At 33.2% G+C, this 15,425-nt stretch overlaps 1 pseudogene; it reads right to left on the reverse strand.

Moving 5' to 3' along the window:
* Window positions 1–338: 338 nt before the first annotated feature.
* On the reverse strand, window positions 339–1,118 carry LOC149776336 (uncharacterized; annotated as a pseudogene).
* Between the last annotated feature and the right edge of the window lie 14,307 nt (window positions 1,119–15,425).

Raw genomic sequence — 15,425 nt, forward strand, 5'->3', positions numbered from 1 at the left:
TCTATTGAATTGTTCTCTAGCCCGAATTAATATATTTTTCAAAGATCGACAGAAATTTTCATCCTTACAGTAATGCTCCATCCACTGGAGGCATACATATTCTGTTTAAATTTTAGAATAGATTGACTGGTAATGATTGAGTATCAGGTCAGTGTATGCGTGGATTTGAACACCAGAGTGTATCAGGTCAGTGTATGTGTGAATTTTATCACCTGAGCTCATCAGGCTAGTTTATCCGTGGATTTGAACACCTGAGATCAGTTAAAGTGTACGAGAAGTATGTGGCAGAGACGTGTCAGGCTGTGACTGTTGATAACAAAATCAGTGTTTCCATATTCTCAGACTAGCATGGTGCCACAGCATCTTGCAGACTTCCTTGAACGGTCGGCAAAGAATCTGGATAACTCCCAGACAAATGAGTTGGTTAATTTCCTTGTACAATTTAACCAGGTGTTTGCGCAAGATAAGATCCACCTGGGAAGAACAGATATAGTAAACCCTGATGACCGTACAATCTCTGTGTCAGAAACTCTGCCTCCCTAAACTGTAGAAAAAATGATCACTGATCCCAGTAGACTGCAGCCAATAAATATTTTGACTGTGCTGCGCTTTTTATAATTGGAATAACTTTGGCTCGTGCGTCAAACTCTTTGGGTCTTTCAATAAATATTTAAAAGCAGACAATTATACATGTAAGTCTAGGAAATTTGTTACAGAAGACACTTGGCAACGTTTTACTTACGGTTTCTCTGTCTGGTCAATGAACAAGAAAGTCTAACTTTGCACTTGAATTATTTATCCATCTCCAAAACAAAGTTGATATTAAAATGCCACACTGATCTGCGAGATATTCAAACGGCATATCAAGTTGTAGTTTGCCAATGTTACAAATAGCTGATCTTGCAAGGATAATTTGTTGGCTAGTGGTGTTCTGTTGGTAAATGATTGCATAAAACTGAAAAATGATATAAAAAATATATCCCACTTGATTCCAGTATAAAATATGGATTTGTTATCATTATTTTCAATCAGTCTTGATGAAAGCTTAACTGTTTAAATTTTGGTTCGTAAATCTTGCACCTGATGTTGAAATCTGCTCTCAAACTGCACATTTCAGTTTAAGTTTTTTCTCGTTCAAATGGTGTTAGTGGTAGTTGCATCACAATTCGTGGCAGCGATTGTGTGCAGATCTTTTTAATGTTTGATGATGAATCTGGAGAGCCCCAGGGTGATATTGGGGACATGCCACAAGTATTTGTCTTGGGTGTTTGTTGTGTGGGTGTTGGTGAGCCTAGTACGGCAATGTTCAGCTCCTCCGGAGACTCCTTAACCTTCTTGCTTGATGTTGCAATCGATTCAAACTCAATTTTCCGTTTCACTTTCTTCTCATAGCGCACCTTCTTCTTTTGCTGTACATATTTTGCATTTCTGTGGCAAACTCGAACACTGAGGGTATGTAATCAGGGTGATCTGGATCTTCATGTGGCAGTAGGGTAGTAACTTGTCTAAATACGTATGTACTTGAATTATAATGGTGCACGGGTTCTAGGTTACATTTTTGTGAGTAAAGACTGGTCATCAGTTGCAGAGTTCAGGAGTTATGATTAATATATTAATAAATCTGTACGTTTCTCGCAAACATGACACAAGATAACATTTATTAATAGTCACATTCTTAAAAAATTCAATGTCACAAAAAAACAGAAAAATACTTATATTTAATTAAAACTTAGTGTTATATGTAGGCACACTTTGTAGCAAGCAAGAAAGGTTTGACAGTATATGTTTTGTGTTTATGGGTGAGCATGAGTGTGTCAATAACATCAAAGGAAAATAAAATAATATTATAATGTCTTTCTGTAATTTAATAATGTAAAAATTGCACATTTTATGCAAATTAAGGGATTAGTAGTATAAATAGCAGAATAGTATCAGTAATGCTGATGATATGTGGCTTAATGATTTTTGTTTTCCTTTCATCAGGGCCGGGACATGTCCAACGTTAAGGGGTGGGGGTGGGGGGGTTTCCAATTTGCAAAATGGTCCTGACTTTCCTCGAAAGGGCAACAAAGCAAAAGTTTGTCTGTTCACTCAATATGTCTATAGCACCCAACAAACCTGCCCAAGACTAAAACATAGGCCAAATTTCAAGTGAAGTGTGTGTGTGTGTGTGTGCGCGCGCGCGCGGGTAAGTTGGGGGGTGGGTAGCAGACCACCCTTTCCGGTCCTGGTAATAGACTTTAAAATAAAACATGTAGATGATTATACTGTATTAAATTAATTATTGTAAAAGGAAAAACTTACCTGTGATGAAATGATCAGCGCAAATAAGTGAGTGTTTAGTTGGTTCCCATTGCTTTCCGTCTAGCTTGTCCCTTTTCAGTGCTGACAACCACATTTCCTGTCTTTCCAAGTGTTTTGGAAACGTAAAGAATGACAATTTTTCCCCATCATCTTGTGATTTTTGCAACCCACAGCAGCACAAGTTTTAGGCATTTTGCACACCGTTCTTATTGTAACAATATTGATAACCTGCCCGCTAGTCCAACTGCCTTCGAATAATGGTTGAGAGGTTAAGGACACACGGTACTAATGATATGGAAAAATGGGAACCAGCCTGGAAATAGGTGAACATAAAATAGAGTATATACGGGCTTGGCTCACCAGGGTTGGTAAATAATATAGTTATGTTTTAGGAAAATGAATCTTGAGAGAGATTATCCTAGTTGCATGTGAAGAAAATAGAGACAGTGTTTTATTGATGGAATTTCAGTCCTTTAACAGTCTTGAGTTTGGAACACTCGTTGCTAAAATTAGCAATTGACTCTTTGGTGCGGAATTGAAGGCACATGTTTCAAACACATGCAGGTCCAGAAAATGCCGCGGCTCATATCCTTTCCTCTACAGAGAAGCTGACATCCCGGTTTCATCTATACTGATAAAATATAGGTTGGATCATGAGCAGTCAAAAATTTTAAGTTAATGAATTTTTAATATCATGGTCTTTGCATAGGTTTACTATGTGAGCTGAATTAGTACCGTGAGTCCTATAGACAGCCACAGCAATACAGTGACTCCACATATGCAAGTACAATTAACTTTACTATAAATGCAATCATATGATTCTATTTGTGGATAACAATCAAAATTAACACCTTTTTAAACCACAGAGTGACTTTCAGTGGGATATTAAACACATTCAGGTATATTAACTGTTGCCAAGGGGGGAGGGGGAAACGGTGTGTAGATTTGACCATGTTAGGTGGAGCTTTTTGCACTTTGGTTCATATCAAAGCAATAAATATATAAAATTTATACAAATTTCCATTTATAGAGTAGTTAATGTAAGCAATATGATATTTCCTAGTTGTGTTTTGAAACATAATGCTTCAGATCAGTTAGGTCTCTTCCACCATGCTTAACGGTGATGAACTCTTACCACTTCGCATCCCACTAATTTCTTTCAGTAAATGCTTAGAGAATAGGAAGGCTCGAGGGAATAGGAAGACGTTGATACACTGTTAAGGGAGGAAGGTGATGCAATCACCCATGGACATTGCGCTCTTTTCACCACTCGTTATTATGATTAAATAAATCCAAATTAGACACTGCTATTAAATTCTGTTGACGTAACTTAACTTGAATTGGAATTGTCGCTATTAATTTGTTTTGATTAAATTTGTTATTTTTCTTGTCTAAGGGGGTTCATATTGCATTATTTCTTTTCAATAGTCTCCCTCAGTTCTCTGTTCAAATTCGGTCTTTCCACTCCCACCAGGCTATAATATCGAGGGAGGTCATCCTCTAGATAACGCCAGTCAAATCCAAGTAACCACCTCTCTAACAAAGAGGGCTACGTTACAACAACCCCTCCCACCACTTTCATCGGCAAGATGAGAAACAAAACTCAGAGATTATTAAGGTGGAGTTTGTTGTTACAGGAAGATAATATAGCTATCAGGCACATCAAGGGAAAAGACAATTTAATAGAAGATGCACTTTCACGCGAATAGAAATATATTGTTTCGTGTATACTTTGTGTAATTCATAAGATTTAATCTTATGCTTTTTTACCACTTGTACATTAGGCTAATTGTAAAAAGAAAGCTTTATTGCACAAATCTTTCTTTTTCTTTATGATGGGAAGTGTTATGTATATTTAATTTCATTGTTTATCTGTTAGTTTTATTGTTTTATTTCATTACATGTTATTGTAATGTAACATTGTTTACTGGACTTGACCTTGTCCAAAATTGAGTTCATTTCTGCTTGACGTGATTGACGTTTTAATTTTTTTTATTTCATCTATGTAAACAGCTAAAAATAGCTTCATTACACTCTTTTTGTATGTGCTTATTAACCAAATTATTATTCAGGTAAAAAAGAATGGTAAATATATTGATCAGGGTCAGGCTTTGGGCGACACCCAACTGAACTGTATAGGTCATTGTGTTGTAAATAAACAAGGCTCATTAGATCATTCAAGAAGGTTATTTTCCATTAGGTAATGGTTGTTTTTAGAAAATGTTAATGTTAATGTGACCTTAGGTCAGGCAGAGAACTATAGTATCTTGTGAATGTTAGGATTTTATCAGTCGTGCTATAAGATCTGGCACTTTAAGTTGTGTTATACTGTGGCCAGTTTGGGCTGAATTTTATTTTCTTCAAATTATTGAATTCAAGTGAAAATACAAGTGGTCTGAGAAAATTCTTGGATAACGGCATTCATTGGAATTTATACTGAATTCAAACCTGGAATATTATTTCTGTGATTCAACAAGAGAATGTTGACACATCAGCACTTCACTTCGTCATCGCCTTCAAATCTGGATCTCTTTGGGACTTGAACTGAGTTTTATTCAGTACATTTTATTACTAGGACATGTGTTTTTAATTCATGGATTATTTTTGGATTTAATTCTCAATACCATAAGATTTTATCCTATTTTTCACTTTGTTTTCTAGGGAAATAAATTTTTCTCAAATTTTACAAAGCTTGTTGTCTTCACTCTTTTCTTTTACTTATTTTAAGAGCATATACTCGTAACAACATATAATGATATATTAATTAACGTTAGTGGTACATGTACTTTAGCGAACACTTCTTCCAGTAAACATGACACTGGAGTGTTGACTTCAGTAGTCAGCAAAAAGTTGATGCGCATTGTTCTGCTGTATTGTCCATACCCACTTTTTAAAAATTTCAATTTCACAAAATGTAGGATTGCACTTTTAAAAATTAGTTTCTTTTGTTATTGTTGACTTCTGGCTAGTAACCAAATGTAACTGACTGAAATTGTGCATGAATATCTATCACTTTTGCTGATCATTTCTTGTACAATATCTCCAAAATGGGCACTAAATGTTGCACTTCAGGCAAAATAAGCTGGTCCACATGTTACTTCAAATAGAAAATTATGTCTGACATTACAGGGTTAGTGACTTAACTGGGGTCGAGATAAGGGGAAAAATTAGCATAACAAAAGGCTTGAGATACATAGGTCAAGAAAAATGGGAATGGCTATCTAAATGTCTTTTGATATTTAATATTCATGTGGTGACTTTATGACACTTAATACCAAAAAATGGCTATGTTTATATATTTTCAAAACTTTTTTCTCATGACACTGTTGTTTTAAACTTTAACTTTAATAAGCTGTCAACACTGTTTAACATTTAAAAAAAGTTATAATCTAAATTTGCTGACCGCAGTCCATTGTTAAACTCCAAAAAGTTTTGACCGTGCGCTTAATCAACTTACTAAATAAAATCCCAGGATTTCTGAAAAAAAAAAACTTTTGATGGGCTTGCATGATTCTGCAGGTAAAAGTGTCTAAGAAACTGATAAACACAAAAAGGTTACTGTAGGTCACTGGAGTGTGTCATAGTGACCTAGGTTGTTGATTTTTTTTTCACTTAAGTTTTTGGGCAATACTGCTCATGAAACATTGACATGCTAACTCGGGTGGCTCTACAATAAAAAACAATGATCTGAATGCTAAACATAAAACTTCATCCCAGTTTAAAGATGCCCTATCAATCTTGTATAGATTTACCAACCCACTTGTATGGAACACATAAGAATCTGACAAGTTCCAAGTGATCATGATAATTAAATAAGTCTTTACTCATACACCTCACATCAAATTTGTTGCAAAAAAGCCCATAAAATGCTCAATAGAAGGACGAACTAACTTGCAGAAAGTTTTAGCTTGAAAATCTCAAACGTGATCTTGCATTAAAATTTTCTTAAATAAACTGTTAGATGTATTTAGCCAGATTATACCAAGTCTGAAAACCTCACATGAGACTCTTGGTTGCAACTTATGTGACCACCCCTTTTGTATGTCATCATTAGTTACCAGTTGAAAACTTCCGAACATCAGTCACCAAATGCTGATGTGAACATTTCAGAACTTGACAAGTTCACACAAGAAAGTTTACTCACATGAATAAGCTTTATCTTTTCCAAATCTCACCAAAATTACATTTTAAAATGCAGAAGAGTTAGTGTTAGATCACATACAAGTTCTTGTTAGCTTTATCTATCTAGTTTTGTATTTTGTTATTAATTCAGAAGCCAAAATTGCTCTGATGTATGGCCAAAAATGTGAAGAATCTAATACGTCCAATTCTGGTGCAAAACTGTTTGACTCAATATATTTGTGCAGCAAAATGAATGAGTAAAATTCAATTTCTATACTGAAGATTGCTTCATTGTTTTTGCTGGAAATGACAAAAATTAACAATAATCATACATGTCCCAGACAAATTTGCACACATTCCTGGTTTTGTTTGGATTTTGAAAGACATGGACCACCCCCCTCTGAGTGGGACTTGCTTGAAGTTGGATTATAAAAAGTCAAAAGATAAATTAACAAGCTTTTGTCCATGTAATTTTCCATAATACGCCGTACACAACATAACAACTACAGATTATGCTTTTGTATCCTAAGACAGTAGTGCATTTTTAAGTCCTGATCTTTGAAACAATGACATAAATTAATTTCTTCCGCCGTATATTGGGATAAAGACAACAAATGTTATATACAGTATTTTATTTGAAGAATATGTTTTGACTCATGGGACACAAGTACATCAAGCTACTTCCCAAACAAGTTAGCATTAATAATGAAAATATAGTCAATGCTATTTCAAGTGAGATACATACCTCAGCTTCCCTCATCTGTGCCATTGACTATGTCACAACCTCACTACAGACACCGCTGCGACAGCAACAGTAATTCCCAAGGTGTATGACCATCGTTGACACCACACTTATTCACTAGTAAATGCTGGTTCTGGCAATAACTAAGTACTGAAAGCACTGAGATATGGCAACCACCAAGGGAGGATTACAAAGACTGATCAAGAACACTGAAAAAGACAAATATACAAGAATAGTAATTTTATACTGAAAACTATTAGAAAAATCCGAAGATCAACAAAAAAAATGTTAGACACTTTTTGATGTACATATGATGCTTAATTTATTTATAAACAAGTAAAACTAATAATGACTTCTGTGAAAATCAAATTCATGAGCTTTTTGGGTTCATAAAACTAAATATTAATAAAATCAAAGGTACGTAATTGCTTCATTCAATAATTTTGAAACAAATATAAACAGTTGCCTTAGAATTGTGCAAATGCTATTTTGACTGCAGCATGTTAACAACTTAACATTTGGACATGTACAAGATAATGATGTTATGAACATGTGACAACAAGAATAGCAATATGACGGGGAAAGATCATTTATGGCATCATGTGCCATACAATGAAGAACTATCTCATATGAATTATAGAATAATGAGTAATTTCCATTTGCATCATTTGATGTCATGATCATCAATGACAAAAACACATGGTGCTGTTCAATACACAAGTAAAAATAGTACAATAATATTAAATTACCTTCACCCAAATTTGTGAAACATGAAAAGAAAAGAACCTGACAGCGTATACTTCTAAATCTTTACACTGGCAATGATGTCACCACAAAAATTACAACTATGTCTTCATAATTACTTTGAATTACAGATCATATTCATATGCAACAATATATATTTTGTCTATATAATTTTTAAAGGCAAAAAGAAAAGAATGTTCTTTATAATGTTTAACAGCTAGTATATTATCACAGAATAGAGGTAGGTAGGTATGTAGGTGGTTTAACGTCAACCAATTTTTATTAAAAAAAGCTACTAACAGTTAAAATGTAAAAAGAAACAATTTGCAAAATATCCTTTATTAAACAAAATGGGCCATCATTTTGTTCTCAAGATTTGCTTAGTCATGACTTACTTTCTGCAAGAGGGCCCCGAGAGGCCGAGTGGTCTAAAGCGCTCTCCGTTACGGATCACTGCCATCTCACCTCTGTCTGCGTGGGTTCAAGTCTCAGATTCAGCCTATGTGGGCATGTGATAAAACTTGCCAGTAACTTCTCGTGGGTCGGTGGTTCTTTCAGGGGTTTTCCCGGGTTCTTCCTCCACCATCAATACTGGCCGCCATGAATACCCTATCCTGTGCTGAAAAATGGCGTTAAACCCTACAACAACAACAACAACAACTTTCTGCAAAATAATTAATGATTACAGTGGTGACTGGTGAAGCTAATATTTTGTCTAGGTGAGATAATATTATATGAAATTATATAGTTGACAAGAATAAGACATCCACAACATTATTGATATAGTTGACATGAATAAGACATCTATAATAGTATTGATATAGATGACATGAATAAGATATCCATAACATTATTGATATAGTTGACATGAATAAGACATCAAGAACATTATTGATATAGTTGACATGAATAAGACATCCATACCATTTTTGATATAGTTGACATGAATAAGACATCCATACCATTATTGATATAGTTGACATGAATAAGACATCCATACCATTATTTATATAGTTGACATGAATAAGACATCCATACCATTATTGATATAGTTAACATGAAGGAGACATCCATACCATTATTGATATAGTTGACATGAATAATACATCCATACCATTATTTATATAGTTGACATGAATCATACATCCATACCATTATTTATATAGTTGACATGAATGAGACATCCATAACAGTATTGATATAGCTGACATGAATAAGACATCCATACCATTATTGATATAGTTGACATGAATGAGACATCCATACCATTATTGATATAGTTGACATGAATGAGACATCCATACCATTATTGATATAGTTGACATGAATAATACATCCATACCATTATTTATATAGTTGACATGAATCATACATCCATACCATTATTGATATAGTTAACATGAATGAGACATCCATAACAGTATTGATATAGCTGACATGAATAAGACATCCATACCATTATTGATATAGTTGACATGAATAAGACATCCATACCATTATTGATATAGTTGACATGAATAAGACATCCATACCATTATTGATATAGTTGACATGAATAAGACATCCATACCATTATTTATATAGTTGACATGAATAAGACATCCATACCATTATTGATATAGCTGACATGAATAATACATCCATACCATTATTGATATAGTTGACATGAATAATACATCCATACCATTATTTATATAGTTGACATGAATAAGACATCCATACCATTATTGATATAGTTGACATGAATGAGACATCCATAACAGTATTGATATAGCTGACATGAATAAGACATCCATACCATTATTTATATAGCTGACATGAATAATACATACATACCATTATTGATATAGTTGACATGAATAATACATACCATTATTGATATAGTTGACATGAATAATACATCCATACCATTATTGATATAGCTGACATGAATAATCCATCCATACCATTATTGATATAGTTGACATGAATAATACATATCATTATTGATATAGTTGACATGAATAAGACATCCATACCATTATTGATATAGTTGACATGAATAATACATACCATTATTGATATAGTTGACATGAATAAGACATCCATACCATTATTGATATAGTTGACATGAATAATACATACCATTATTGATATAGTTGACATGAATAATACATCCATACCATTTTTGATATAGTTGACATGAATAAGACATCCATACCATTATTGATATAGTTGACATGAATAATACATACCATTATTGATATAGTTGACATGAATAAGACATCCATACCATTATTGATATAGTTGACATGAATAATACATACCATTATTGATATAGTTGACATGAATAAGACATCCATACCATTATTGATATAGTTGACATGAATAATACATACCATTATTGATATAGTTGACATGAATAATACATCCATACCATTATTGATATAGCTGACATGAATAAGACATCCATATCATTATTGATATAGTTGACATGAATAATACATACCATTATTGATATAGTTGACATGAATAAGATATCCATACCATTATTGATATAGCTGACATGAATAATACATCCATATCATTATTGATATAGTTGACATGAATAAGACATCAAGAACATTATTGATATAGTTGACATGAATAAGACATCCATACCATTATTTATATAGTTGACATGAATAATACATCCATACCATTATTGATATAGTTGACATGAATAATCCATCCATACCATTATTGATATAGTTGACATGAATAATACATCCATACCATCATTGATATAGTTGACATGAATAATACATCCATACCATTTTTGATATAGTTGACATGAATAATCCATCCATACCATTATTGATATAGTTGACATGAATAATACATCCATATCATTATTGATATAGTTGACATGAATAAGACATCAAGAACATTATTGATATAGTTGACATGAATAATACATCCATATCATTATTGATATAGTTGACATGAATAAGACATCAAGAACATTATTGATATAGTTGACATGAATAAGACATCCATACCATTATTGATATAGTTGACATGAATAATACATCCATATCATTATTGATATAGTTGACATGAATAATACATCCATATCATTATTTATATAGTTGACATGAATAAGACATCCATATCATTATTGATATAGTTGACATGAATAATACATCCATACCATTATTGATATAGTTGACATGAATAAGACATCCATACCATTATTGATATAGTTGACATGAATAATACATCCATATCATTATTGATATAGTTGACATGAATAAGACATCAAGAACATTATTGATATAGTTGACATGAATAAGACATCCATACCATTATTTATATAGCTGACATGAATAATACATCCATACCATTATTGATATAGTTGACATGAATAATCCATCCATACCATTATTGATATAGTTGACATGAATAATCCATCCATACCATTATTGATATAGTTGACATGAATAATCCATCCATACCATTATTGATATAGTTGACATGAATAATCCATCCATACCATTATTGATATAGTTGACATGAATAATCCATCCATACCATTATTGATATAGTTGACATGAATAAGACATCCATACCATTATTGATATAGTTGACATGAATAAGACATCCATACCATTATTGATATAGTTGACATGAATAAGACATCCATACCATTATTGATATAGCTGACATGAATAAGATATCCATAATACTATTGACATAGTTGATATGTCATATCAACTATGTCAATATCCATAACATTATATGATATCTATAATAGTATTGATATAGTTGACATGAACAAGACATACATAATAATATTGAAATAGTGACATGAATACAGTATCTATAATATTATTGATAAAATTGATATCAAAATGACATTCATAACATTATCGATATAGTTGACATGAACAAATTATCTATAATATTACTGACACAGTTGGCATGAAAAAGCATCTATAGTATTACTGATATAGTTGGCATGAAAAAGGCAACATTACTGATACATTTGATCTGAAAAATGCACCCACAATATCATTGATACAGTTAACATTAAAATGATATCCATATGATACTTCATATACTTGGTATGGAAAAGACATATATAATCTTGACATAGTTGTCATTAAAAAGACATTCATAATAGTATTGATATAGTTGTCATTAAAAAGACATTCATAATAGTATTGATACAGTTTTGGAATTAAAAAGACATCTGTAATAGTACTGATATAGTTGTCATTAAAAAGACATCTATAATATGACTGATATAGTAGACGTGAAAATGGTATCCATAATCTTGATATAGTTGTCATTAAAAAACATCTATAATATTATTGATATAGTTGACATTAAAAAGACATCCATAATCCAAGGGCTTCAACACCTGTCCATGAAGCCAACAGATCTCAAAATCCAGTCAACAGTAACGCAGCTTTACATGAAGTAAGCCAGATTGCAATTAATGTGGAAGAAACTCCAGGACCCAAGTTTATGATAGGTGCAACAAATTCCTTTGAGTTCCACGCAATCCATTAACAGACTTGCACCTCCATGCAGTGTTCAGTAATGATAGGTAATCTACCAGGCCCAAGTAGAAAGGTTAGAACAGGAACTCTCTGCACTAAAATCAAAGAGTCTACACAATGTTCAAATGGACAAACCAGATGCAAAAATAGTGTGCCAGGAAACCCAGACAATACAGTACATAAACATGTCAAAGGACCAAAACACAAGGGCCTGTCGGGGCACTCAGACGATACCGAAACCAGCTATTAGAACAAAATGATTATACACACAAACAGATGCAACCTCACCAATTAAACAAGACGACTCTCTTCTATAGGTATTAGATGGGCAGAGCCAAAAATCAGTTAAAGCACATATTGCAAATAAAGACCGACTATCATGTGTCTCACTAAAAATCAAATCCAGGTTCAGAAGGAACTGCACTAAAGACAACCTCAAATTACCCACAGCATGAAGATGAATTAAATACAAATACTACATGCATCAGCCACGAAACTTGCAGTCAGTCCAGTCATGGAAATCAAGAAGTTGCGTCCAAGCAATGCATCTGAATCCCCAACTTGTCAAAATCAACAATATAATTAAAGACAGACCTCTTCTCATAGGATCATTAATAATCGAAAGAGTATGACAAGAAGATTATATAAAACTAAAGTAAAATCCCACAGAGGTGCAACTATTAATACTAATACAGAAAAAAATATTGGAAATGGATATGTCTTTTCATTGGTGATAATAATTACAGTAATGGATAATCTTTATAAGGCATTGGGGATGATTATGAAAGCTTATTGTATGCCATCAGGTCCAAAAACAGAGAGCGTAAAATAATCATCTCAGGTCTACCGCTCACTAGGGATGTACTTATGACTCTGCTAAATTATATCCTAAGTATGTTGTGTGCAAAATGTCCAAATATTCTTTGTTCTGCAATACAGGGCATTCTTGAAAGACAATCGACTTAACCAACAATTATACCAGTGAGACCAAATCCACTTGTCCAACAGAGATACTTCCTTGCTTCTTCAGAATTTTAGACATGTACATAAGACTTATAAAAGGGGTTAGCATGAATCAGAAAACTGCTTGTATTGTGGAGAGCATGGTCATGTAAATGGCAGTGACTGCATGGAAAACAGATTCATGTTTGTAATGAACTAGGACATAAGCAAAGGTTGTGCACATACCAATAGGTAGAAGACAATGACGTACAGGCCAATCCAACAAAATGCATTATAGTATATGTATACTTTTCAATGTAATAATTTTAATCCTATAAAGAGGTTTCAGGCACTATATGGTTTGTGTACAAAATGCAACGTGTTACCATGTATACAACTATGCGATACTGTTCAAGTTACCTTTCCCTCCGAGGCTCCTCAAGTGTCTAATGCAGCAATGTCTTCTTGTATGTATGTATGTAAATAAGTCTCATATTGTACATTCTCATGTATCCACTTCATGTGGTCATGGTACAACAGATGGATCTTGTGTGTTATCTTCTTAATTTGTTTATGTAAATAATCAAGGTGATGAGAAGAAATCTGTCAAGTCTAAAAACAATATATTGCATACTATCATGTCTGAAAATCAATCCTCTGATCAAAATTGTCATGTCTTTGGCCTCCTCCAAAGAGGTCTGCAAGTAATCAACCTAAATATTCAACACATCCTCCCTAAACTGAATGAGATTAAATTAATAATACAGCAAACTAGATCAGTCGATATTCTAGGTCTATGTGAAACCTTTCTGAAGATAATGATTTGGCTCCCCAAACAGAGGGGTACAACTTTAAAAGAAAAGATAGGGAAAGATAAGATAGGAAATGATAGGAAATCCATGGGGGTGTTTTTCTCTATGTAGACAGTTCCATTAGTGATAATATACGTGTTGATCTAGAGACTATTGGAGTAGAGAGTATCTGGATCGAAGTAACCCTTGTCCAATCAAAGCCTATACTCTTATATTCAGTTTACAGGCCACCTAGTTCCACAGCTGATTGGATTGATAGATTTGAGGTGCAAATTCAAAACGCATTACTAAAGGATGATTTAAAAACTATCATATTGGGTGATTTGAACATTGACTTCATGAAAACTCCACCATTAACATGGATAAATAACTTTGAAACTTACAACTTTACTCAATTAAAACCCCAACTTTAGTAACAGATAAATGTGCTACTTTCAAGGATCATTTCTATACCAATAAACCTGACTACATAAGTGAAATTAATGTGCCAGTTTATGCACGGAGTGACCACTACCCAGTCTGTATAACTAAACATGTTCCGAAATCATCTAAAAATGGTCAACACATTGAAATACAATACAGGGACTTTAAACAATTTGATGAAATGTTCTTAAATGATTTAGTTTGCAAACCCATCCAATCAGTCTGTAACATAGCTGATGTCAACACTGCCTTAGATACTTGGTATCACATGTTCAATGCAGCCTTATACAAGCATACCCCCAAATAAAATAAAAAGGGTTACCGGTAAACACCAAATTACACAAAAGTGGATTGCCCCTGAGATCAATGAGGCTAGGCACCTACGAGATAATTTCCACAAGAAAAAGACATGAAAGCTATAGAAAGTGGAGGAATAAAGCTAAGCACCTGATATATAAAGAAAAAGAGAACTCCTATAAACAGGTTACTGATGAAAATAAGAGTAACAGGGTATTGTAGAAGCATGTGATGAATCCACCCAAGAACAAATGTTTTCCTGCTAGACTTTAGCAAAGTGATGATATTGCAAAATCTGTACAAGACATTGGAAACGTTCAACAATTTCTTCATAAGCATCTAAGTAAGAATAAAAAGAAAAGCTAAAAAAGTCAAGGAACCCAGATCTATCCCTTGCAATAAATATTCATCCATTAGAAAATGTCAAACATGAAAAGCCTGTAGGTGTGTCCGTAGATAATACTTTATTATGGGATGGCCATAGTGATAAGCTTTGTAAAACACTGTCATCCA

Source organism: Sinohyriopsis cumingii, chromosome 18, assembly GCF_028554795.1.
Source record: "Sinohyriopsis cumingii isolate HCF-2022 chromosome 18, ASM2855479v2, whole genome shotgun sequence".
In the NCBI taxonomy this organism is placed as follows: domain Eukaryota; kingdom Metazoa; phylum Mollusca; class Bivalvia; order Unionida; family Unionidae; genus Sinohyriopsis; species Sinohyriopsis cumingii.